Below are 25,729 nucleotides of genomic sequence, written 5' to 3'. Positions count from 1 at the left end.
AAGCCTTGGGTACCTAAATTCACTAATTGATTGTAGGTACTTTGTGACGAGAAATATGATACGAAGTGATACATTGATAGTGGCTGCTCTCGTCACATGACCGGAAGAAAAGAAAACTTGAGAGATTTTCGAAGTCTTGAAAATGCAGGGATAGTGTAGTTTGGTAACAATAAAAGAAAGTCAAGTTAAAGGATATGGCAAAGTAACAAATGGGCAATTCACAGTAAATCGAGTTGCTTATGTGGAAGGTCTTCAACATAATTTGATAAGTGTTTCACAACTTGTTGTGGGCACGGGCAATCAAGTTGTGTTTAACGAAGAAGGAAGCATTATATCAAACGTGGACTCAAATGAAGTGTTGTTAAAATCATTAAAGGATTGAACAATCATTAGCCAGAGATGTCACTTGCTATGTGGTGTTACTAGCCACAAGAAATGTATCCGCCCTACTCTTACTAGTCAAATGGCGGGGAGTCAAGTTGCCGTTCAACAATCAAAGAGTACTCCAACTAAAAAGGAGGAGGTGTCAAAAGCTAAAAGATGTGTATATCCGAAAGCATGAATTAGAGATACGTGATGCTATTCTTTCTATTCTTAAGCATCCACGTGTTGATCAAACTCTTTTTGTTTTCGCTATTCTATCAGCTCGATTTATTCGATCTGATTCTAATACAAGAGTTCGGATCGTTATGTGTGTTGTGCGAGATAAAATCAAAGGTCATTAGAATATGACCATTCGAGTTGTTGTTATAGCAAAAGTAAAGACCTTATCTTGGGTTTAGTCTATAAACCAAGAAGGAGCAGGAGTCTGCAATGAGAATTGAGTTTTAACTCAAAGATTAGGATCGAATGTTCAATAGAGAATGAATAGCGGGTGCAAATTTGAACACTGCCAGTAATTAGGAAGTTTGAAGAATTTGACAATCGTTTGGCATACTAAAAGCTAAATATCGTACATTTTAGATTACCACAAAGGAAGTAAGTTAAAACTCGAATTTTGTGACTAGTAATTTTCTCGTAAAATCTAGATCTACTCACATCTTATTTGATTTCAATGCCTCATATTCTTTCGTGCCTTATAAATTCGCATATTCTTTTCAAATTGCTTGTTGCGCAATTGTCCAATAATTTCATATAGATAACATAGGAAATATATCATTACTTGCTGATAAAGCCTATAGAGTTAGTGTTATAGGAATTGAAAGTTCTAATCTTCCTGCTAACCTAATTCCTATCTTTGATATTATTCTTGACATGGATTGGTTGTTAAAGAACCACGCAGAGCTCTTGTGCTACAAAGAGATGATATGCATCCCTATCGAAAGGGAAGATTTTATTTATGTCTACGGTGAAAATAACAAATCTCTTTCTTAAAAACTCGTAAATTATGTCGAAGGGATATTCTACTTATCCAGCTTATACAGTTAATACCTTGAAAGAGGAGAAGAAAACTGTGAATGATAACCTTTGGATAATCATCGACCGACTGATAAAGAGTACATATATTCTCGCCACACGTGAAACGACTCCATTGGAGAAATACGCGTAAGTTACTTAGACGAAATTGTGGCAAATCAAGGTGCGCCACTAAAGATTATTTCCAACTGTGATACTCGTTTCACTCCTCACTTTTGGGCGAGAATGAAGCATGAATTAGGATCTCGAGTTGCTCTTAGTACAACTTATCATCCTCAGACAAATGGTCAGAAGAAGAGAGCAATCCAAACAATAGAAAATATACTGAAGGTATATAAAGTACTGTATGAGCGTAAATGTCATACTCAAATATGTTGGCGTGACGTAAGACGGAAGATCTTTGGAGGATCTGAAATGATTCAAGACATCACTGACAAGATACAAATTTTCCGAGAAAGAATGAAAGCATCCTAGGATCGATAGAAGTCCTATATAGAAAAGAGAAGACGACCTATAGAATTCCAAGTGGGTGATTTCGTGATACACAAGGTATCCCCATGGAAAGGCCTTATGCGATTTGGGAAGAAAGGAAAGTTGAGTCCTAGATTTGTTGGTCCTTTCAAAATCATCCAAAGAATTGGAAAGCAAGCATACATGAAGATTTGGCAGGTATTCATGATGTGTTTCATGTGAGTTATCTGCGCAAATGCTTGAGCATCTACGATGAGACAGTTCCATTATCCAAAGTGAAATTGGATAATAAGTTAAGATATATTGAAGAACCTGAAGAAATCGTGAATGAAAGAACAACTAAGCTACGCAATAAAGAAGTAGAATTGGTGCTTGTCAAGTGGAAACACCATCGAGGCCCAAACTATACTTGGGAGAATAAGAACAAGATAAAAGCAAAATATCCCCACTTATTTTAATCGATGTAATTTCGGGGATGAAATCCTCAAAAGGAGGAGGTATTTGTAACGTACACATTTTCAAATCGTGTTTTGTAATGAATAAAATTGTGAAACACTATGTGAAATTGAGTGTTGAGTTCTAACAGATGGTTTTTACTAGAAATGAAGTAAAACTATGTTTAGAATCACTTAGAAAGTATTGGAAGTCTTAAGAGATTCAAATTAAAAGCCAAATAGTGAAATTTAGCAAAAATATAAAATTTTAAATAATTAAAATTTTATTATTTGATGTTTTAGAGAATCTCGTTAGAAACTTGTAGGCGAAAACCTCGTCGAAATCCGAGTTATAACGAAGAAGTTGTGACCAACCGAAGATCCGCGACAAAACCGGCACGACGCCGAATGACGTAAAAAGTGAGTTTTTGATAAACTATTTTTTTAGCCTTAGTACACTAAATGAAAGTCGTAGTATTCATTAAACCGAGAAATTCGATAAAAAGAACGCCAAAATCTGACTTCGTATGAGGAAGTTATGATTTTTCGAAGTTTCAACTTAGCAGTAGAGAGCTAAAAACTCGAATTTTAGATCGAACGATATTTGACCGATACATCCTAAAAGAGAATCGAAGGTCTCGTCATTTGTAGTACAACGGTAAAAAGTTTGACGAAAATGGATGTCTGATGAAGAAGTTATGAATTTTTAACGGATTTTCCTGTCCCGGTCTGTTCAAAATAATAATATTAAAAATAAAGTCAATATTAGCCGACAAAGTCTAAACAAAAGTTGTAGAGCGTAATTTTATCTACGCGTGCATAAAAAGAACGTCAAAAACGGAGCTCGTATGCGAAAGTTATGGATTTTAGAAGTTCGGGGCTCAATTTCCGAGAAATTTCGCATGAATAGTGTCAGCCTCGCCTCGTGTCCGACACGCGTCGCAATTCGGTTCGCCCAGAGCATTGATCCAATATGCGTCCGACATTCGCCTCGCAACGGAGTCCGCTCCGTGTCTTCTTTTGATTCGCCGAGGCCGTGGTCCAGTAAGAAATAGACACGTCTCGCATCGGTGGCCAATCCGACGCGAGACACGTCTCGCCTACCTCTCGCATACGAAGCCACGTCCGAGCCTCGCAGCAGCCTCATGGCCCTCGCACTTCCTGCCGCGTATCCGAAGCTCGCATGAGCCACGTCTCCCCTCCGGAACCGAGCTTCGTAGCTACGACGTGGAGCTTCCTCAACCAAGCAATCCTCGGTCTCGCACCCTATAAAAGGGAGACCTGCAAGACTTGCCAAGTAATTTTGGAATTTTGCCATTTTTCACCCCTAAATCCATATTTTTACTATTTTGACTTTCCCTGAAGCCCCGGTATCAATTTTGGCATCCGAAACACGTCCCGAAGCTCCCGAGAAGTTCGAAAATTTTATCTTTTCGGTTTTGAAGCCCTACCTTCGCAGAGCCCGGTTTTCAATTAAGTTCTAGGTTTTCAACATAGAAAGTCATATTTAAAGCCGAAGTGTTTTCCAAATTATTATTTTAACCCCCGGTTAACTTAAGGTGAGTTCAATATATAGGAAGAATTGTATGTTATGTGTTATATGTGTTATGTGCTTCTCAGTGTTATTATTCTGAGTTATTTTCCCGTGTTATTTTATTCACTATGTTTATAGCAAATATAATACCTTTGACCATGTGATCAGTGAAAGGACTTAGATTCACATTGGTACTGGTATGTAGCCTCTGGCCATGTAGAGCATGTCTCCGTAAGAGAATGACTTCTATTCTATGGCATTGGCAGAAAGTTAGATAGGAATAGTATGTAGCCTCCGACCATGTAGAGCATGAATCCGTAAGGGAATTGAACTCTATTCTATGGTATTGGCAGAAGATTAAACAAGGCGTGAAAACCTGAAATCTACCGAAATGCTAAACAGGACGTGAAAACCTGAAATCTATCATATTGATAATCATAAATTATACGTCTTCTGTGCCATTTGGGCCAAAGCTTTATTGATGCATATCAAGTATTGAAATCGTTATGTCTCATTGAAAAGTATATCTTTGAGTAATGTCTTTGATTCATATGAATGCTTGTCACATGATTTCACATATGTCTTGTTGTTCCTATTTGCTTTTGCCACATTGAAGTATATATAAGGCATAAGATTATATTGTATCTATTTATTGAACTCACTAAGCGTGACCGCTTACCCTATCAATGTTTAACAATTGCAGGTGATAAGTAACTAGTATGTTCACATACTATTGAAAGATTTAGAATAGTTTGTAATAGTACTTTTGTACTTCAATTTATGTTTGTATAAATTACAATATCCTGGGTAGTTATGTGATATATAATACTTTGTAATAGTCGGTTTGTATCCAATAGTTTGTAATCCCTTTATCAATGTAAAATATTGCTTTTATGAATATGCAAGTAGCATGTTTTGGAGTAATGATATTGTGAAGTATGAATGTTTGGGTCTTTCAAAAATACGAAAGTTGTGGTCTTTCAATCATGGTATCAGAGCAATGGTTTAAGTGAACTAAATATCACGGATTGGTATTTAGACTTAAACTGTTGGAAGCTCAATATATGAGCTGATTCATAATAAGTATATGGATACAAACCATAGGAAATATTTAAGTGAGGGATTGGGTAATGATAAACCCTAGTATCCTAAGATATTAAGTTACTTCAGAATTTTAAGAAAATTAGTTTAAGTGAACTAGAAATTTTAAGAATTTCTAAACTTAAGCAAGAATTATTAAGTAAAGATGATACGATATATTTTAGGTTGAATACCTAATGGAGGCAAGCACTAGAATATTAAGATGAGATATGCCTTATATTCTATTATGTGCTAAACGATAAATGAATATAGAGAGGAGATATGCCTTACATTCTATTATGTGTTATTATTTGAGAAAGCTTAAGGTATGTTGCCGACCTTGGTTTAGAAATTTTAAGAATTTTCATAATAGAATTTTTCGAAGTGATAAAGAGACTTTTGATAGTTGACATCAATAAGTTTATAATAAACGATCGCGAGATATCGTAAAATAATAAATATAAATTGTTATCGTAATAAGTGTATAAATACCAATAGAGTGTAATATACATTTAAAGTATGTTTGGTATATAATAACATCTTTGGAAGAAAGATGTGCGTTTGAAACACGTTTGGGCAAGATAAATGTGTTGGTACAAATGAACGAAGTTGTTCTACCACTGTTCAGATTGAAGAAGTGATTGTTAAATAGAATCAAAAGAACCGAAGATGGTGATCAGTACTTCGACAGTATCACAATGAATGTTGTACATGATTTAGAAGAATTAAATGAAGATCAAAAGAAAGGCTAATGAAGTTTTCAGACTCAATAGGCCAAGACTTTGTGATGTAGTATGTAGTTCGAGTAGTAACCCTATAAAAGATGTTCAAACTTAGTATTTAATAATACTAAGTGATGATTGACTTCTATCCCATCCTTATAGAAGTTCCATTGTGTGTTAAGCCGACTTTAACATACAAGATTGGGATGGTGAATTGAGTTATTTAGTGGTAAATGGTTAAGTAACTTACTTAAGTAAGGTAGAATGCTTAATTAAAGAAGAAATACACCCATAGTATCATATGAGAAGAGATGTTGTAGTCAGGAATGGCAGAGAACCAAGTTGAAGCTAGTAAATCTTGCTGAGATGCAGCTAAGATGTAGACTTCTTAGGATAGACTCCTATGAAGTAGACTTAGACTTACTCAGATACAAGGATAATGATGTCAAGGAAGAATAATGAAATGAACAAAAGTGCATGATGGATTGCATGAGTTAGAAGATGATGCAGGTAGTAGAAGGCCGTTTGTCTCCATGCTGCTAAAGTAAATTTTGGAATAGTGTGTCTTGTAGAGTAGACACTACTCGAGAAAGAATTAATATGAAGAAATGGAAGTAAAATTTCTATCGACCTATGGAAAGTATTAGGATATACTAAATCGAGCATATGCATGACAAGAATCCTAGAAGGCGAGTATAGGTAATTCAATATATATTTGATAGAAACGTGAAAACCCTAGTTGAGTCTAGGAGAAACTGTTGTATGTATTTGTTTAAACACATTCATGTGTGATAAGTTGCTTTGTGAAAACTTTTGAATGGTGACCTCGGAACTGCGAGACAATACTTGGGACGAGTATGAGTAGGTGTGAATAGTAGTAGAGGCCTATACTACTAGAGGCCTATACTACTGGAAGCACAGGACTCACATTTGGATCAGGAAAAGTCACAAGGTTACCAAGAAGCTAGTAAATGATTCCGTTTTATTCATGTGTGTCGTTACCTTCGATTCAATAATGACTAAGAAGACAAGCTTTGTTCAACTCTTAAAGAATCGAGTCCGATTAGTACAAATCCGCGAAAGGAGTTAATTGGTTCAGAGAACCATGTCTTATATAGTGACAAAACTTCAGTAGGAATACTGAAGAAGTAAATGGTCAAGGTAGTCGATAGAAATATAACGATCTTCATTAAAGGAATGAACAATCATTAGCCAGAGATGTGACTTGCTATGTGGTGTTACTAGCCACAAGAAATGTATCTTCCCTACTGTTACTAGTTAAATGGCGGGGAGTCAATTTGCCGTTCAACAATCAAAGAGTACTCCAACTAAAAAGGAGGAGGTGTCAAAAGCTAAAAGATGTGTATATCCAAAAGCATGAATTAGAGATATAGGATGCTATTCTTTCTATTCTTAAGCATCCACATGTTGATAATACTCTTTTTGTTTTCACTATTCTATCAGCTCAATTTATTCGATCTGATTCTAATACAAGAGTTTGGATCGTTATGTGTGTTGTGCAAGATAAAATCAAAGGTCATTAGAATATGACCATTCGAGTTGTTTTTATAGCAAAAGTAAAGACCTTATCTTGGGTTTAGTCTATAAACCAAGAAGGAGCAGGAGTCTGCAATGAGAATTGAGTTTTAACTCAAAGATTAGGATCGAATGTTCAATAGAGAATGAATAGCGGGTGCAAATTTGAACACTGCCAGTAATTAGGAAGTTTGAAGAATTTGACAATCGTTTGGCATACTAAAAGCTAAATATCGTACATTTTAGATTACCACAAAGGAAGTAAGTTAAAACTCGAATTTTGTGACTAGTAATTTTCTCGTAAAATCTAGATCTACTCACATCTTATTTGATTTCAATGCCTCATATTCTTTCGTGCCTTATAAATTCGCATATTCTTTTCAAATTGCTTGTTGTGCAATTGTCCAATAATTTCATATAGATAACATAGGAAATATATCATTACTTGCTGATAAAGCCTATAGAGTTAGTGTTATAGGAATTGAAAGTTCTAATCTTCCTGCTAACTTAATTCCTATCTTTGATATTATTCTCGACATGGATTGCTTGTTAAAGAACCACGCAGAGCTCTTGTGCTACAAAGAGATGATATGCATCCTTATCGAAAGGGAAGATTTTATTTATGTCTACGGTGAAAATAATAAATCTCTTTCTTAAAAACTCGTAAATTATGTCGAAGGGATATTCTACTTATCCAGCTTATACAGTTAATACCTTGAAAGAGGAGAAGAAAACTGTGAATGATAACCTTTGGATAATCATCGACCGACTGATAAAGAGTACATATATTCTCGCCACACGTGAAACGACTCCATTGGAGAAATACGCGTAAGTTACTTAGACGAAATTGTGGCAAATCAAGGTGCGCCACTAAAGATTATTTCCAACTGTGATACTCGTTTCACTCCTCACTTTTGGGCGAGAATGAAGCATGAATTAGGATCTCGAGTTGCTCTTAGTACAACTTATCATCCTCAGACAAATGGTCAGAAGAAGAGAGCAATCCAAACAATAGAAAATATACTGAAGGTATATAAAGTACTGTATGAGCGTAAATGTCATACTCAAATATGTTGGCGTGACGTAAGACGGAAGATCTTTGGAGGATCTGAAATGATTCAAGACATCACTGACAAGATACAAATTTTCCGAGAAAGAATGAAAGCATCCTAGGATCGATAGAAGTCCTATATAGAAAAGATAAGACGACCTATAGAATTCCAAGTGGGTGATTTCGTGATACGGAAGGTATCCCCATGGAAAGGCCTTATGCGATTTGGGAAGAAAGGAAAGTTGAGTCCTAGATTTGTTGGTCCTTTCAAAATCATCCAAAGAATTGGAAAGCAAGAATACTTGAAGATTTGGCAGGTATTCATGATGTGTTTCATGTGAGTTATCTGCGCAAATGCTTGAGCATATACGATGAGACAGTTCCATTATCCAAAGTGAAATTGGATAATAAGTTAAGATATATTGAAGAACCTGAAGAAATCGTGAATGAAAGAACAACTAAGCTACGCAATAAAGAAGTAGAATTGGTGCTTGTCAAGTGGAAACACCATTGAGGCCCAAACTATACTTGGGAGAATAAGAACATGATAAAAGCAAAATATCCCCACTTATTTTAATCGATGTAATTTCGGGGACGAAATCCTCAAAAGGAGGAGGTATTTGTAACATACACATTTTGAAATTGTGTTTTGTAATGAATAAAATTGTGAAACACTATGTGAAATTGAGTGTTTAGTTCTAACAGATGGTTTTTACTAGATATGAAGTAAACTATGTTTAGAATCACTTATAAAATATTGGAAGTCTTATGAGATTCAAATTAAAAGCCAAATAGTGAAATTTAGCAAAAATATAATATTTTAAATAATTAAAATTTTATTATTTGATGTTGTAGAGAATCTCGTTAGAAACTTGTAGGCGAAAACCTCGTCGAAATCCGAGTTATAACGAAGAAGTTGTGACCAACCAAAGATCCGCGACAAAACCGGCACGGCGCCGAATGACGTAAAAAGTGAGTTTTTGATAAACTATTTTTTTAGCCTTAGTACACTAAATGAAAGTCGTAGTATTCATTAAACCGAGAAATTTGATAAAAAGAACGCCAAAATCTGACTTTGTATGAGGAAGTTATGATTTTTCGAAGTTTCAACTTAGCAGTAGAGAGCTAAAAACTCGAATTTTAGATCGAACGATATTTGACCGATACATCCTAAAAGAGAATCGAAGGTCTCGTCATTTGTAGTACAACGGTAAAAAGTTTGACGAAAATGGATGTCTGATGAAGAAGTTATGAATTTTTAACGGATTTTCCTGTCCCGGTCTGTTCAAAATAATAATATTAAAAATAAAGTCAATATCAGCCGACAAAGTCTAAACAAAAGTTGTAGAGCGTAATTTTATCTACGCGTGCATAAAAAGAACGTCAAAAACGGAGCTCGTATGCGAAAGTTATGGATTTTAGAAGTTCGGGGCTCAATTTCCGAGAAATTTCGCATGAATAGTGCCAGCCTCGCCTCGTGTCCGACACGCGTCGCAATTCGGTTCGCCCAGAGCATTGATCCAATATGCGTCCGACATTCGCCTTGCAACGGAGTCCGCTCCGTGTCTTCTTCTGATTCGCTGAGGCCGTGGTCCAGTAAGAAATAGACACGTCTCGCATCGGTGGCCAATCCGACGCGAGACACGTCTCGCCTACCTCTCGCATACGAAGCCACGTCCGAGCCTCGCAGCAGCCTCATGGCCCTCGTACTTCCTGCCGCGTATCCGAAGCTCGCATGAGCCACGTCTCCCCTCCGGAACCGAGCTTCGTAGCTACGACGTAGAGCTTCTTCAACCAAGCAATCCTCGGTCTCGCACCCTATAAAAGGGAGACCTGCGAGACTTGCCAAGTAATTTTGGAATTTTGCCATTTTTCACCTCTAAATCCATATTTTCACTATTTTGACTTTCCATGAAGCCCCGGTATCAATTTTAGCATCCGAAACACGTCCCGAAGCTCCCGAGAAGTTCGAAAATTTTATCTTTTCGGTTTTGAAGCCCTACCTTCGCAGAGCCCGGTTTTCAATTAAGTTCTAGGTTTTCAACATAGAAAGTCATATTTAAAGCCGAAGTGTTTTCCAAATTATTATTTTAACCCCCGGTTAACTTAAGGTGAGTTCAATATATAGGAAGAATTGTATGTTATGTGTTATATGTGTTATGTGCTTCTCAGTGTTATTATTCTGAGTTATTTTCCCGTGTTATTTTATTCACTATGTTTATAGCAAATATAATACCTTTGACCATGTGATCAGTGAAAGGACTTAGATTCACATTGGTACTGGTATGTAGCCTCTGGCCATGTAGAGCATGTCTCCGTAAGAGAATGACTTCTATTCTATGGCATTGGCAGAAAGTTAGATAGGAATAGTATGTAGCCTCCGACCATGTAGAGCATGAATCCGTAAGGGAATTGAACTCTATTCTATGGTATTGGCAGAAGATTAAACAAGGCGTGAAAACCTGAAATCTACCGAAATGCTAAACAGGACGTGAAAACCTGAAATCTATCATATTGATAATCATAAATTATACGTCTTCTGTGCCATTTGGGCCAAAGCTTTATTGATGCATATCAAGTATTGAAATCGTTATGTCTCATTGAAAAGTATATCTTTGAGTAATGTCTTTGATTCATATGAATGCTTGTCACATGATTTCACATATGTCTTGTTGTTCCTATTTGCTTTTGCCACATTGAAGTATATATAAGGCATAAGATTATATTGTATCTATTTATTGAACTCACTAAGCGTGACCGCTTACCCTATCAATGTTTAACAATTGCAGGTGATAAGTAACTAGTATGTTCACATACTATTGAAAGATTTAGAATAGTTTGTAATAGTACTTTTGTACTTCAATTTATGTTTGTATAAATTACAATATCCTGGGTAGTTATGTGATATATAATACTTTGTAATAGTCGGTTTGTATCCAATAGTTTGTAATCCCTTTATCAATGTAAAATATTGCTTTTATGAATATGCAAGTAGCATGTTTTGGAGTAATGATATTGTGAAGTATGAAAGTTTGGGTCTTTCATCCTTAGCCCTATTCTAGCATCTTACTCACATAATGTCACACAAAATCATAACATCCATGTATGGGTATTTTGGGAATCACTTACTAAAGATTGGTTGATTGAATGCACCACATCCCTTTTTCTTTATAAAAAAAACTTTTTTTTTTGAAAACATTTACAAATCCGTAGTTTGAGTCAAGACATACCTGAAAGTGTATCCAAATCCCTCAAACCAATGTTCTTATACTAACTTGTAACGTACCAAAAATACTTAGTAAAATATTTTGATTATAAACAAGTAAAACCATAAAACCATTTATTTAAAACAAACCAATGTATATAAAATTCTCCAAACATTATATTGTATCAAATAGATAGTGCAAAATAAATCTTCGAGGGATGTTGTACGATCAAGTCGGGCCCTTCCTTTTCGTACTTGAAGTACCTGAAACATTTAATCAATAAACCGTAAGCACAAAGCTTAATGAGTTCCCTAAAATACCATATATCATACATAACATTTCAAGTCTATATAAACCCCAAGTGGATTTTATGGGCGAAAAAGTATTCTTACTTCCTGCCATGGGCCAAATCATGGTCTTTACTTGTACAAGTTTCAGGGGCCAGATCCTGTTATTCCATACAATTTGTAGGAGCCAAACCCTAGTCTTCCATGTAAACGCCAAAGGCCAAACCCTGGTCTTTCATACAAATTTTGAGGGCTAAACCTTGTTCTTCCATGCAAGAGTCACAAAGACAACTAGCATCTTGCATAGTATATTGAGAACACTCACCTCACAAGCACAATCAACAACTACCAGTCTCACACACTCAAAAAGTGGGTGCTACGCACCTCTTATATATCAGACAAGTTAAACTCTCAATCTACCTTTTAACACTAACCCTTTGACTAAAAGTCAACCCATGTCAAAAGTCAATGGTCATGATTAATGGTCAAACTCAACTCTAGTTGTCCTCCGCGGCGTCACCAACCAATGCCCACGTCATGGCGATCCAACTTTATCCCGATTAAAATCCATTACCACGTCGTGGTAGGCATGCCACCACACCATGGTAAAGTCCGACCAAACCAGTAATGAAATTCCCTATTGCCACGTCGTGGCACCCATCTCGTCACATCATGGATTCAGCACTGGGATATCTTAATGTACTAAAATGTTAATCCTTGAAGCTATTCATCCACACTTTCTAGAAGGCATTCGTATACCCATTAAATCATAAATGTTAATCCTTGGACCACATAAAGTATTCATCCTAGGCATGTTTTTGGTTCTATAGTTGATAAGTCGGTACGAAAAAATGGTGGGGGCCAAGGCGACTGTGCCCCTTGCAGGGTCCTAAGGGTAGCGCCTCTAGCGGAGTCTAAGGGGCAAAGCCCCTAGCGATGGCCCTACTGGTCGGTCAGCGGGTAGGGTCGAGGAGAAAAATTGACAGTCAATTTTTGAAACCATTCATTATGCCATTAATTACATGATTTAGTTAACTAATTTAGAAGATAGAAACTCTAATTGTTAAGTATAAATACGACTCTTCTATTAAGTCGTTTCACATTTCTGTTTAGATTCGTGAGTGTCATTTTGGATTATAATAGACTATATTTCTTGTAACCCGGACATAAAGTAAAACTATTTGTTCCAAAAGTAAACCTATGTGATCCATTAGGAATCCGATACTTCATCACAACCTTAATAAGTCCTAACATATAAAAGATAGAGATTGCATTGTAAAATACTAATTTTTCTTATCCATAATAAAATAATTATTTATTTTTTAAAAGAGTATCCACTAATTCGTTAAAAAAAGTTCTTTTTTGAAATTATATTATGCAAATTTCAACTCTTTTTATGAAAAACTTAAATTTACAAAATTGATATAATTTCGTGATATAATTATAAAAGAATCATGAAATTGGAAACAAATTATCTTTTTGACATTTAAACAAAATAAGTTCTAACAAAATTTGTAAGGACTGTGGATTTTTCATATTACGCCCGCACATTGATCTCCTTTATAGACATTTTTCCACGTAGTTCTAAGAAATTTGTTAAAAATAGTTTCAAAAAGAGATAACAAAACTCATGATTACCAAACACACCCCATACCAAAATTTGTTTTGTCTAAACTTCAAAGAAATAATAATGTTATAAAAGATATGAATTTTCTATTCCTTGATGTTTTTTTTCTGAAAATTATTTATACATATTATACAAGTCCATTTGCATCATTACATTCTTCAATTCATGCGAACAAATTCTGTTGTGCAAACTACAAGTTGTATGATTTCCTTATGTGCTTTTGGCCATTCCTTGATATTTTCAATATATAATAATCAATGATCTTCGACCTCATACTTACTTAATGGATGATAATTATTCCATTCCCTTGTATTAAGACTATTGCCATTGCTGACCGCTCACCATCGCTCATCACTTTTACACAGCTACGATTCGCTCGCCACTACAGTCTAGTCCACACCACATTTTTTTTTATTCCTTTTATGTATTTGATTAGTTAAATATATATATATATATTATTAAATTCTTTTAATTAAAAAAAACTAAAAAAATATCAAATATCATAAAACTTTATTCACTATAAATGACACGTCTGAATTTTTTTTTTTCTAATTTGCTGTCAAATATTAAAAATAAATAAAACTGATTGTAGATAATAATTCTAGATTAAAAAGTTGGTTTGTACTAGGATTTTAATGGGTGTAAAAGGATTCGTTTATTTAGAATATCTGAGAAAAAAATTACTATTAAAAAGTTACACTGCTTTGGGTTGTTGATGGGACTAAACTACAGTTTCTGGTCAATTCCTAAATATATAAGTATTATGCATTGTTGTAGAAGTTATATTGCATTATTGCTATGAATTTGATGCAATAGTCATAATAATATTATTTACCCTATTATTTAATGGCATATAATAAACTTTTTATATATTAATTTTATAATCGATTTAATTTTTGTATTTTTTTTATTTAATTAAGTCCTAAAAACTGTTAATTATATTCAATTTAACCTTTTTACTACGTCAATAAGTCATTTAGCTTTCAAATATTATATTTTTTGTCAAGATTTTAAAATATTTTACAACTTTAGTCTAAAATTTATATTTTTTTTCTTAGATTTTAAATTTTATTATACATTTAGTCTAAAATTTACCCTTTTGGCCTAAATTTTAGAATTTTTTTAATGAATTCATCACAACTTTAGCCCTCTTTTTACAACTTTTTTTTTCTCAAAAATTTATTTCAAATATTTTTTTTCTTTATAAAATCATATTTGTACCAAAAAACAAACTTTCACATAAACATATCTTATATTTTCTATATAAAACTTTTTTTAAAAAAAACGTTTTTATATACGAAATATCTATTTATCAAAATAGGTATTTATTAAGTATTTAATAAATGTTAAATCTTTATGATTCCAAGTAAATAATATATATATATATATATATATATATATATATATATATATATATATATATAGAGAGAGAGAGAGAGAGAGAGCGCTAGGTTCATTTGTTTAAACTAATTATTGTGTTATTGTATGCATAATTGTGGGTCAATTAAAATTAAATAGAAAATTAAATAATTAAATAAATAAATAAGGGTAATTTACTAATTTGTTTAGTAACTTCAAAAAATAATCTCTATAATCATGGATCCACTTAAATGATTAGGGTTTTTAAACCCGTGTTCGTTTTGATCGGGCAAAGATGGATGAATGCAGATCAACGAGCGCCCACAAGAGAGAACGTTAGCACTTGAAACGAATTCAATTGCAAGCCAATCGGGACGCCGTCTGGAAAATTATGATCTCGGTCGTGGCTCCTCCACCCCGCCTCCTCCCTCGTGATGGCCTAGCCATGCCTCCATCCACGACAACCAATTCTCCTCCATGGGCATACATCACATACGCCACTCCTGAATTCTTCATTCCCCATGCATATGAGTCACAGGCTGCTCAATCGTCGGTAATTGGTGGTGTAGGGATGTCAAGTTTGACAGGTGTTGAGCATAGTTACGTCGGGCCTCCGTTCACTAGGTCCTCCAATGGGGATAGGGGCCAACTCTGGTGACATAGACTTGCATCTGAGCCTTTAAGCTAACCAGCGTCTTACTCTCTTCGTCTTGGAGCCTCGTCATATATAGTTCTGTAAACTCAAGCTAAGAGAAGCTAATTAGCTGTTGATAAATTTCATGGAGACTCAAGAAATCGGGTGCAGGAAATGTTTGGGGGTGTTGTCGATTGGTGGAAGCCGAGGTTGTTTTTCCGGTGAAGTTGAATCAACAGGTTTATAACAGGTTTTATTCTTCTTATTTTGACTGTAAATTCATGAAGTTGTATCAACAGGTTTATATGGGTGTTTGGGTTTGACTGTTTGACAGAAATTCGATGGGTGTTTGTAGAAGTGATTGAGTTTGTTGTTTTCACAGGGATGGGAGAAGAACATGAATGGGAAACTGCCCTGGTCTTGCTAGAAACACAGAAGTGTTGATTTTTTTTAATCCGATCAATATTTTTCATTTTTTTCTAGTTTAAGATTTTGATTCTTATTGGCTGTTTTTCCAGTTCAAGTTTCTTTGTTGGTTACGAGGTTTATTGCTTTACTTGTTTGATTGAATTACTTTTCTTTCGAGATTCGTATACTTGTTTGATTGAATTACTTTTCTTTCAAGATTCGTATTCGAGTGAATCGATGTTTAGTTAGATTCGATTTTTGATATAATGAAGTAACATGAAGCTCTGTTCGAGTTAATTTTCACTTAGGGTTTTTTTCTTCCGTTTTTGTTTGTTACAGGAATCGATAACTCAACTTTATAATTCCAATTCAAGTGGAATTAAGGGGTTTTGAGTGATATGGAGATCATCTGTGTTTCTTTCAAATGGTCTGATTGATGCAGCAAAGGGACTGATTCAAATGGTCAGATTCATATTTCAATTTATGTTTTTTTTTTTTTTTTCTGATTTAACACTTCATTTATGTGGACAGTGCAGGATCTTGACAATGTTGAATTTGAAAAGGTATCAAGTATGTTTATGTAGATGATTCAATGGATGATATTGGTGACATTCCAATTCTATTGGAATGGAATCACGTATTCCAATTCTGTTGGAATGGAATCACGAATTTCAATTCTGTTGGAATCACAGAAGTTGATGCTTGAAGAATGGACCACAAAATTGAAACGAACCACATTATTCTTTTAGAATGTACTAGACAATGTTAGATTTTGATGTTTTCTTTCCCGTTTTGAAAGTTTTTTAGTTTTATTCTTTAGCAATAAATATAATTCTTAACAATTGTTACCCGTATTTTATAAGAAATAATATATTTTTTGTTTTTATTCTTCAATTGATTGTTCAATAATTTGTTATTCTACAAGAAGTTCTTAAACTTATGATCAAGAAATAGTTTCAAGAATATTTTTATTATTTATTGTTCAAGAATATTTTTATTTTTGTATAAATAAATAAAAATATTCTGTCCGAATGTCCGAATTAAAATAGTTATAATTCGTAAAATCGGATTTTAAAATTAATAGAATCTATGATCCCTTAAAATATGCAATTTTCCTTTATTAAATCTATATTAATTGACTAAAATACCCTTATAATTAAATTAAATTATATTTTTCAATTACATTTAATTCAATAATATATATTAATCACTTTCTTAAAATAAATAAAATTGATTGGGCCACAGTTATACATACAATAACCTAGGCCTATATATATATATATATATATATATATATATATATATATATATATATATATATATATATAGAGAGAGAGAGAGAGAGAGAGAATATGATCATATATAACCAACAAGTATTATGTTATTATATAACTCACTCTCTACCAATCAATAAATAAAGATATATAGGTAAATTAACATAATAATCATTTAGTTCTTTTTAAAACTTTCCACTAATTTAGAAAACTTAAATCGATTAAATATTATTAATTTAAAATCCAATAATTAGATAAATCTTTTCACAGTCGTATAGCACACTATCTTAACCTTAATACCTTGAGCCACCATCATCACTCTAACCCAAATATCTGCATCACAACCCTCTTCGGTCTTTAGCTTCATCGCAGCCAACATCAAAGTTTTAGAACATCGCCAAACCACCAGCCAATACCACAATCTGCTTAACCACATGGATGGGTAATGTTGGGAGCAGTAACGTAGCGATTGGTGGTCGAAGACCGCCTTTGGTGGGTTTTAAGGCATAGTTTTCCAACAATGTTAGTAGAGTAGGTGACGAAAATCACATGGATGGGTAATGTTGATTGCTAGGTATTTCATAGGAAAGAAAAACGCAGTGAGAGATTGTGGTGAAAGGGCAGATAAGTGGTTGAAGTTGGTGTTTTGAGATGGTTGTGGATTGTTATGGGGGAAGGAAAGCTATGGTATTTATATACATTTCTTTTATAAAAACATGTTTGAATAATTTTTTATATAATACATTTTTGTATATATTTTATATATAAATGTGTTTGGATACGAATTTAATTTTTATAAATATGTGTTTGCATACCAGCATATTTATAATAAAATCGGTGTTTGTATATATATATATATATATATATATATATATATATATATATATATATATATATATTTTAAATACATGTTTGTATACATTTTTTCTATAAAAACAGATTTGTATATATTTATGTACATAATAAATACCTATTTTTCTAAATAGGTATTTCGTATACAAAAAGTTTTTTTTTTAAAAAAAAGTTTTTATATAGAAAATATAAGATTTTTTGTGTGAAAATGTGTTTATTTTGTATAAATATGATTTTATAAAAAAGAAACGTATTTGAAACAAAATTTTGAGAAAAAAAGTTGTAAAAACAACTAAAGTTAGGATGAATTAATAACAATAATCTAAAATTTGGGCCAAAATGGTAGATTTGGATCAAATTTGTAATAAAATGTAAAATCTGCCATAAAAGTGTAAATTTTAAACTAAATTTGCAATAATTTTTCAAATGTAGGTCAAAAATATAATTTTTGAAAGTAGAATGATCTGTTGACCGGATAAAAGAGTTAAATTGAATAGGGATATATACAGTAAAGTCCCAATTTTTTCATCGATTTGACAAGAAAGTCCTAAACTTTATTTTTTTGACAGTAAAATCCAAATTACCGGCAATTTTTGACATTTTTACCCTTTTTTCCCGGTTAGCCGGTAATTAGGATTTTTTTGTCAAAAAAATAAAATTTAGGACTTTTTTGTCAAATCGTCAATTAGGACTTTATTGTCAAAAAAATAAAGTTTTGGACTTTTTTGTCAAATCATTCAAAATATTGAGACTTTAGTGTATATATAATTTTTTTGGGTTAGAAATTTAATGGTATGATACTCTTTAAGCATAAGATTATTGAAACCTTCACTAATCTGCTAGATCGTATTAAAATCCTTAACGTTTGCTTCTTGTTAAATCGTTTTTTTAAGCTCAACAAACCGACATTGAAAAAAATTGAGATAATCAAGAAAGAAAGAAAGAAAAAATCAGGGTTGTGTCGACTTTTTGCAGGCCCAAAAATGGAGAAATAAGAAACAAAAAAAAAAAAAAAAAAAAAAAAAAAAACGAAATTGCCCTTCTTTCCACTCTCCACATTCACACCCTTTTGACTAGACATGTGTTGTTTGTGTTTGTATAAAGTCAGGGCAATTTCATTTTTTTAGGTTTCTAATTTCTCCATTTTTGAGACTGCAAAAAGCCAATACAACCCTGATTCTTTCTTTCTTGATTATCTCAATTTTTTTCAATGTCTGTTTGTTAAGATTAAAAAAACGATTTAACAATAAGCAAACGCAAAGGATTTCAATAGGATCTAGCTGATTAGAGAAGGTTTCAATAACTCTTATGCTTAAAGAGTATCATACCATTAAATTTCTAACCAAAAAAAATTATGTATACACTAAAGTCTCAATATTTTCAACGATTTGACAAAAAAATCCTAAACTTTATTTTTTTGACAGTAAAGTCCTAATTGACGATTTGACAAGAAAGTCCTAAACTTTATTTTGTTGACAAAAAAGTCCTAATTACCGGCTAACCGGGAAAAAATGGTAAAAATGTAAAAAACTGTCGGTAATTTGGATTTTTCTGTCAAAAAAATAAAGTTTAGGACTTTCTTGTCAAATCGATGAAAATATTGGGACTTTACTGTATATATCCCAATTGAATATGATTAACGATTTTTGGGATCTAATTGAAAATAAAAGATATAGAACCTAGATTGAGGCAATACCAAAGAATTTATTGTTGTTTACTCTTATAAAAATGTTCAAATATTATGTTTAACGTTTGTAGAGCACGTCTGGTCCAATAAGAAGAAAATTGTCCTGACCTTATAATAAGTAGGGCCGAAAAATTAATTATGTTATGCAATGAAATATTTTAAAGGACCATCATGGATCTCACAATAATTAGTATACAAAAATTAATTATGTTAAAAAATAAGCAAATTTATCTTTATACAATATGTAAAGACGCCTTGGATTTTTTTAAATGAGTGGTCGGAGTTCGACACCTGTTAAGCGCTTTTTTTTTTTTTTGTAGATAATATGGACGATCTCGTTTGAAAGTTAAAACAATTAAACAAATATAATACTTTCAAGATTCGGCATAACAATAACAAAGTTTTTTCATTTAATTCATAATTACACAAAAGTAATACTATTAAGATGCTTGTGTAGCTGACACCGGATAAAACAATTAAACTTTTTTCTAAACATTTTAAAATTTAAACTCAAAAGTGATTTAGAAGAAAAAAAAAGTATGGTCTTTTCTTCGATGGAAAAAGAAATTTATTAAAGAAAAACCATCAGTGAGTCGGACAGTATATAATATAGAATGAAAATCATGAAACTTTGCAAAACTTGCAGTGGGTGTTGTATAACCGATCTAAACATGTTTCATGATAACTAAGGTGCCGATAGTCGCAAGTAAGTTTGTGGACAGCAAGGGTAAAATTGTCATACATTGTAGACACCATGAAAATAAAAATATAAATAAAAATAAAATCAAGGGCTTCGACTTTAAGAGCATCCACACATGTGCAATGCGTAACTCCTTGCAAATGGTAGACCACTTAGCTTATTGATCAATTTTAGAAAGAGAAAGTAATGATATAATATTTAATTGATTTTTAAACAATGAAAAAAGAGGAAGTTAGTGGTTGATGGACCCACAAATCATGTTGCAAGCCTTTCACAGTTTGCAAGAAGTGAGCTGACATGGAACATTAAGATATCTATGTGGCAAGTTGAAAGTCATCTGCAAGAATCGATGCAGATGGTCTAAGATGGCAAGAAATCTTGATTGCATCAAGTTCAGCAACCTTCAAAGGGGCGGCATGACCATGGATGACTTCATCGTGGGGAAAAACACCAAACAATGGCTGACCTAGAAAACATCCTCCTTACTTTTATTTTTCTATGTTTTTAACGTATTTATTTATGTTATAAATTATGTTTTTTTAATTAATTTAATGTTAAAAAAATTAAAAAATTAAAAAATGAATATAATGAAGTGGTAACCATTTTCAATGTCTAGTGGGTTGGTGGTGGAGCTGACGTGACGTTGAGTTGGCAGCATTTTTCCGATGGCCTGGGTGTGATCACTCCCCATAGCCTAAGGTAGTAAAAAAACCTGGAGGTGGCAAGTCACGCTTTTAAGAATTCTTGGAACAATGCGAGACCTCCAACCAAAACCAATTAGCTAGCAATCTAATTGGTGATATACTTGTGAGCAGTAGCGGATACAGGAGGTTTTACTGGGGTGCATACACCCCACTTACCATGCTTTTTTAACTAAATTTTATATAGAAAAGTTATGATTATTATTGATTTTCAGTTAATGGCCCCTATAATAATAGTAGTTTTACACTATGCACCCCCCTTACAATCATCTCTGGATCCGTCACTGCTTGTGAGGCTGCCTTCGAGAAGACCTTCTAAGGAAACATTGACGTGTTTCTCTTAGAACTAATGTACAACTATTAAAAGTTTTACATATTAGGCCTAAAACTATAAAATTTGACTTTGCCCCTCTCCTGTATTCCAGTTTTTCTACACATTATACTCCCCCCCCCCTCCCCCCTCCCTCCCAAATCAAAACTTTAAGCTCCGTCATTGTAAGGAAAATCTATTGACAATAACTTATGCAACATAAATCCTTCAAGAAGATCTTTTAAGGAAAAGTATATTCAACAATGGACGCTTTCCGCTACAAAGCAACAAATAGATGTTTATAAAAACCCATATATCTCATAATTTTATTAATGGTTTTCCTTATGTATAAAACACTCAAAAGATACAATATCAAACACACAAGGATACAACACCAAAAACTCTTTATTTACTTAGAAGTTAGAACCACTTGGTTTACACGATTATTTACAAAGCAAAGCTCACTACAATCACACTCTAACACTCAAATATTTACATGAAAAGATGAAAGAAACAAGATGAAGAACAGACACAAGATTAATACAAAAAAACTTACCGAAACCCTAATTATATCTCATGAACAACAACGAGAGAGAAAGGAGATAAATACACAGCCAAATACGTTTGAACTTATGAAGAAATGAGCTGCAATACACTTCATGTACATCAAGCACAAATACATGCTCAAACACAGGTAAAACCCATATCATATCCATTATCTGACCCAAATTTAACCTATGTGTCTTTGTAGATTTAAAGGAAATGAGCCGCAACCCTCACATTTGCAATAAGTACACTTTCCATCCCTTAAAATTAGTAACCTGCACAAATAATACCAAATTGAAACAAACATACCAACAAATACCCTTTTTATGATATCTTGAATAACAACCTACTTTTCACACCCCCTCTCAAGATGATTATGAAAGGAAACAAAAAGTAACCTACAACTAAAATGGATCAGACAACTCCAAATCAGAACACAAAAAAGAATTTTGGTTAAATGTTAAGGCTTTGGTAAAAATATCAGCTCTTTGATTTTTAGAAAAAATCTTAACAACTTTTAAAACGCCTTTAGACACTTTATCTTGCACAAAATGTACATTAATTTTGAAATGCTTAGTCTTTTCATGAAATAATGCTAACTTAATAGTAAAGTCATTATTACAATATACTTAAACATGAAATAAATTTTTAACATTCAGATCAAAATAGAATTTCAAAATCCACACAACTTCACAAGAAACAGAGGTTATGGTTGTTACACTTCTTCTACTAGATAAACACTTAGCCCGATCTGCATCAACATAAGCACACAATTCTAGATTGTTTCCTTTAATAAAATTAACACCTTTAGCATGGTTCAATTTAATATCTTAAAACTATAAAAGCCACATTCAAGTGAGACTTTATGGGACTATGCATGAACCGGCGAAGAGTTTGAAGAGTATTAGAGATGTTAGGTCTGGTAATAGTAAATTAAATAAGTTTACCAATTAACTTCTAATACTCATTAATATTTTCCAAGAAAACATCATTTTCATTAATACAAATACCATAAGTAACATAATTTAAATCCAAAGGAGTCCTAACAGGCTGACACCCCAACATTTCAAATTTATGCAATAATTCCAAACATTACTTTTTTTTGTGTTAAGCATAAACCATCAATACTTTCAATTACTTCAACTTCTAGAAAAAAAAAACTTAAGTTTTCCTAAATATTTTATAAGAAGTTTGGATTTCACAAAACCTTTCACATTATTAACTTCTTTTAAAAGATTACCAGTTAAAACAATATCATCAACATAAACCAATAATACAACAATTGAATTATCCTTAATTCTAAAAAAAATGAGTAATCACCAATGCTTTTGAACAAATCCAAATTCTAACAAATCACTAAACAACTTTTCATTCCACTTTCAAGGGGATTGTTATAGCCTATACAACGATTTAAGAAGTTATAAACTCTATTATATCGAAGAGTGTGATAACCCTACGGTAGAGTCATAAAAACTTATTTATTTAAGCTACCATATAAAAACATTATTAACATCTAGTTGATATTAACCCCAATTATTGTTAACATCTAGAGTAATAACAACATCAAAAATAACCATTTTTTCTACAGGTGAAAAAGATTCTTCATAATCAATACTCTTTTTCTTATTATAACCCTTAGCTACTAATATGGAGTTATAACGCTATACCTTGCCATTTGCTTTATGTTTTATTTAATATACCCAATGACAACCTATAGCCTTTCTATTATGAGGTAAAGAAGTTAAAATCCAAGTATTATTTTGATACAATGCTTCCATTTCACTATTCATAGCTTAGCATTTTAAGTTTAAGTCTAGAAACCATACAAATTCCTAGTTCGCTTAAACTAATGCTCTAATACCAAGTGTGGCATCCCAAATTTTGACGACCATAAAACACCAATTTGTTTATGCTTATTTAAACTAAGAGTATCCTTTTTAAAGAATAATATTGCAGAAATTGTTCCCAAAAACATGATAATGATATTATCAAAGCATTTTCAAAGAAATTTATTTTATTTATATTAAAAACCTTGGGATGTCATCGTCACTACTATATATAAGCATAAATGGATATAATACAGTTCTTACAAACATCTATTATTTTACAGGCCTATAATCCATAAATCTCACATCTGATTATCACACATGTGCTCTTGTGCCACCACTTATAATATAAGAAACTGAGTTGGTCAGGCTTGGGAGCCTGGTGAGCACATAGGGTTTTCAACGCACCATAATTAAATTCTTATAATCATATATATATATATATATATATATATATATATATATATATATATATATATATATATATATATATATATTCTTCAAATCTTTCAACCCGATTACCCATTCACATTATCCTTACTTTTTGTCCCTAAAGCATCTAATTCAATGGACCTATCCTAAGGATCATCGTCGGGGTAGAAAATAATGCTCAGGGGATTCCTTAGAAATATATGTCAATAAGGAAACCATAGGGGGATGAAGTACACCTGATGAACACTTAGGTCAAAATCATCTAAAGGTTGCGAGCCTGCTAGCGTTCCACTGGACTATCTAAAATAGTTTGTGGTCATCATCCATACTCCACTAGACAACTATATCATCTTTAAAGTCAAGGCCTCTCATCATCTATTTTATCTTTCATCTTTCATCTTTCATAATCCATATAATCTTTTATTAACCCATCTCTACCTAATATATTTATAGGTATAAAAATACATATACAGTTTGAATCTAGTAAAACATGTATAAATTGTTCATCTCGCATAGATATCAGGAATATAGATAAACGGCACATATATCATATAATTATCTTAAATACATCAGATATATGTGTTCGATGAAAGTAACTATGCACTCACTTGTTAAAGTGATGACGTAAAACTCGGACAATGGTTCACTTTTAGCAATTGACTTTCCCTTTGATGTAACCTAGTATCATTATCACTAAGTCTTAGTCTAATATTCTACATGACTGAAAATAGTCTAGACCTATCAATCATTCCAATGAATACATATAGTTTTATCAAATAAGGATCAGTCAGGTAGGACAGTTGGGAGGCATGACCATTTTGGTGTCTAGCCTTTCTGAAATCCAACAACCAAGCCAACGTGACCATTCTAGACACCTCTCCCATAAGTAGATCGATCAGCATTATAAATAGGAATTACTAATGGTTCTTATTTATAAATTCATAACAACGACTATGAATTTAAATATAAATTACACGTAAATAAAATAGAGTGTAATTTAACTTACAGGGATTCCTTAGACAACAATCTAGAAATTGTACAGGTGGAACTCCGGGTTGATAGCTACTAGATGTCGGGCTCTTAAGGACCTTAAAACTTTCCAAAATACCCTAAAATCTATGAAAAAATTGGAAGAGTAGAAAGAGAGAGAGAGAGAGAGAGAGAGAGAGAGAGAGAGAGAGAGAGAGAGAGAAAGAGAGAGAGAGAGAGAAAGAGAGAGTGAGAGTGAGAGAGAGAGAGAGAGAGATTTGGAGATGTGTGTGGTAAGATTGAACTCAAAAACAAGTATTTATAAGATGAAACACGGGTCTACATGCCGCACAAGGGCCATGCGCACTGCGCTCATGGTCGAGGTGGCGCCTCAGGTACGCTGACACGTGTCCAAGAAGGGGTGGGGCTACGTGGTTGACCTCGGGAACATGTAGTGCGTGTCGTGCACACGCTCATACCGATTTTCAAATTTTCAAAATTGCATAACTTCATTATACGAGCTCTGTTTTTTACGTTCTCTATATCCACAGAAATCTATTGACGAGATCTACAACTTTCATTTAGACTCCATCGGCTAATTTTGACTTTAATTATTTTACATAGGCTTAGGCCCCCTTTGATATGCATCTTTCCAGGTCCAAACAGA

This window comes from Lactuca sativa, chromosome 1, assembly GCF_002870075.4.
Source record: "Lactuca sativa cultivar Salinas chromosome 1, Lsat_Salinas_v11, whole genome shotgun sequence".
Classification (NCBI taxonomy): Eukaryota; Viridiplantae; Streptophyta; class Magnoliopsida; order Asterales; family Asteraceae; genus Lactuca; species Lactuca sativa.
Note: the sequence above shows the minus strand (reverse complement) of the source record.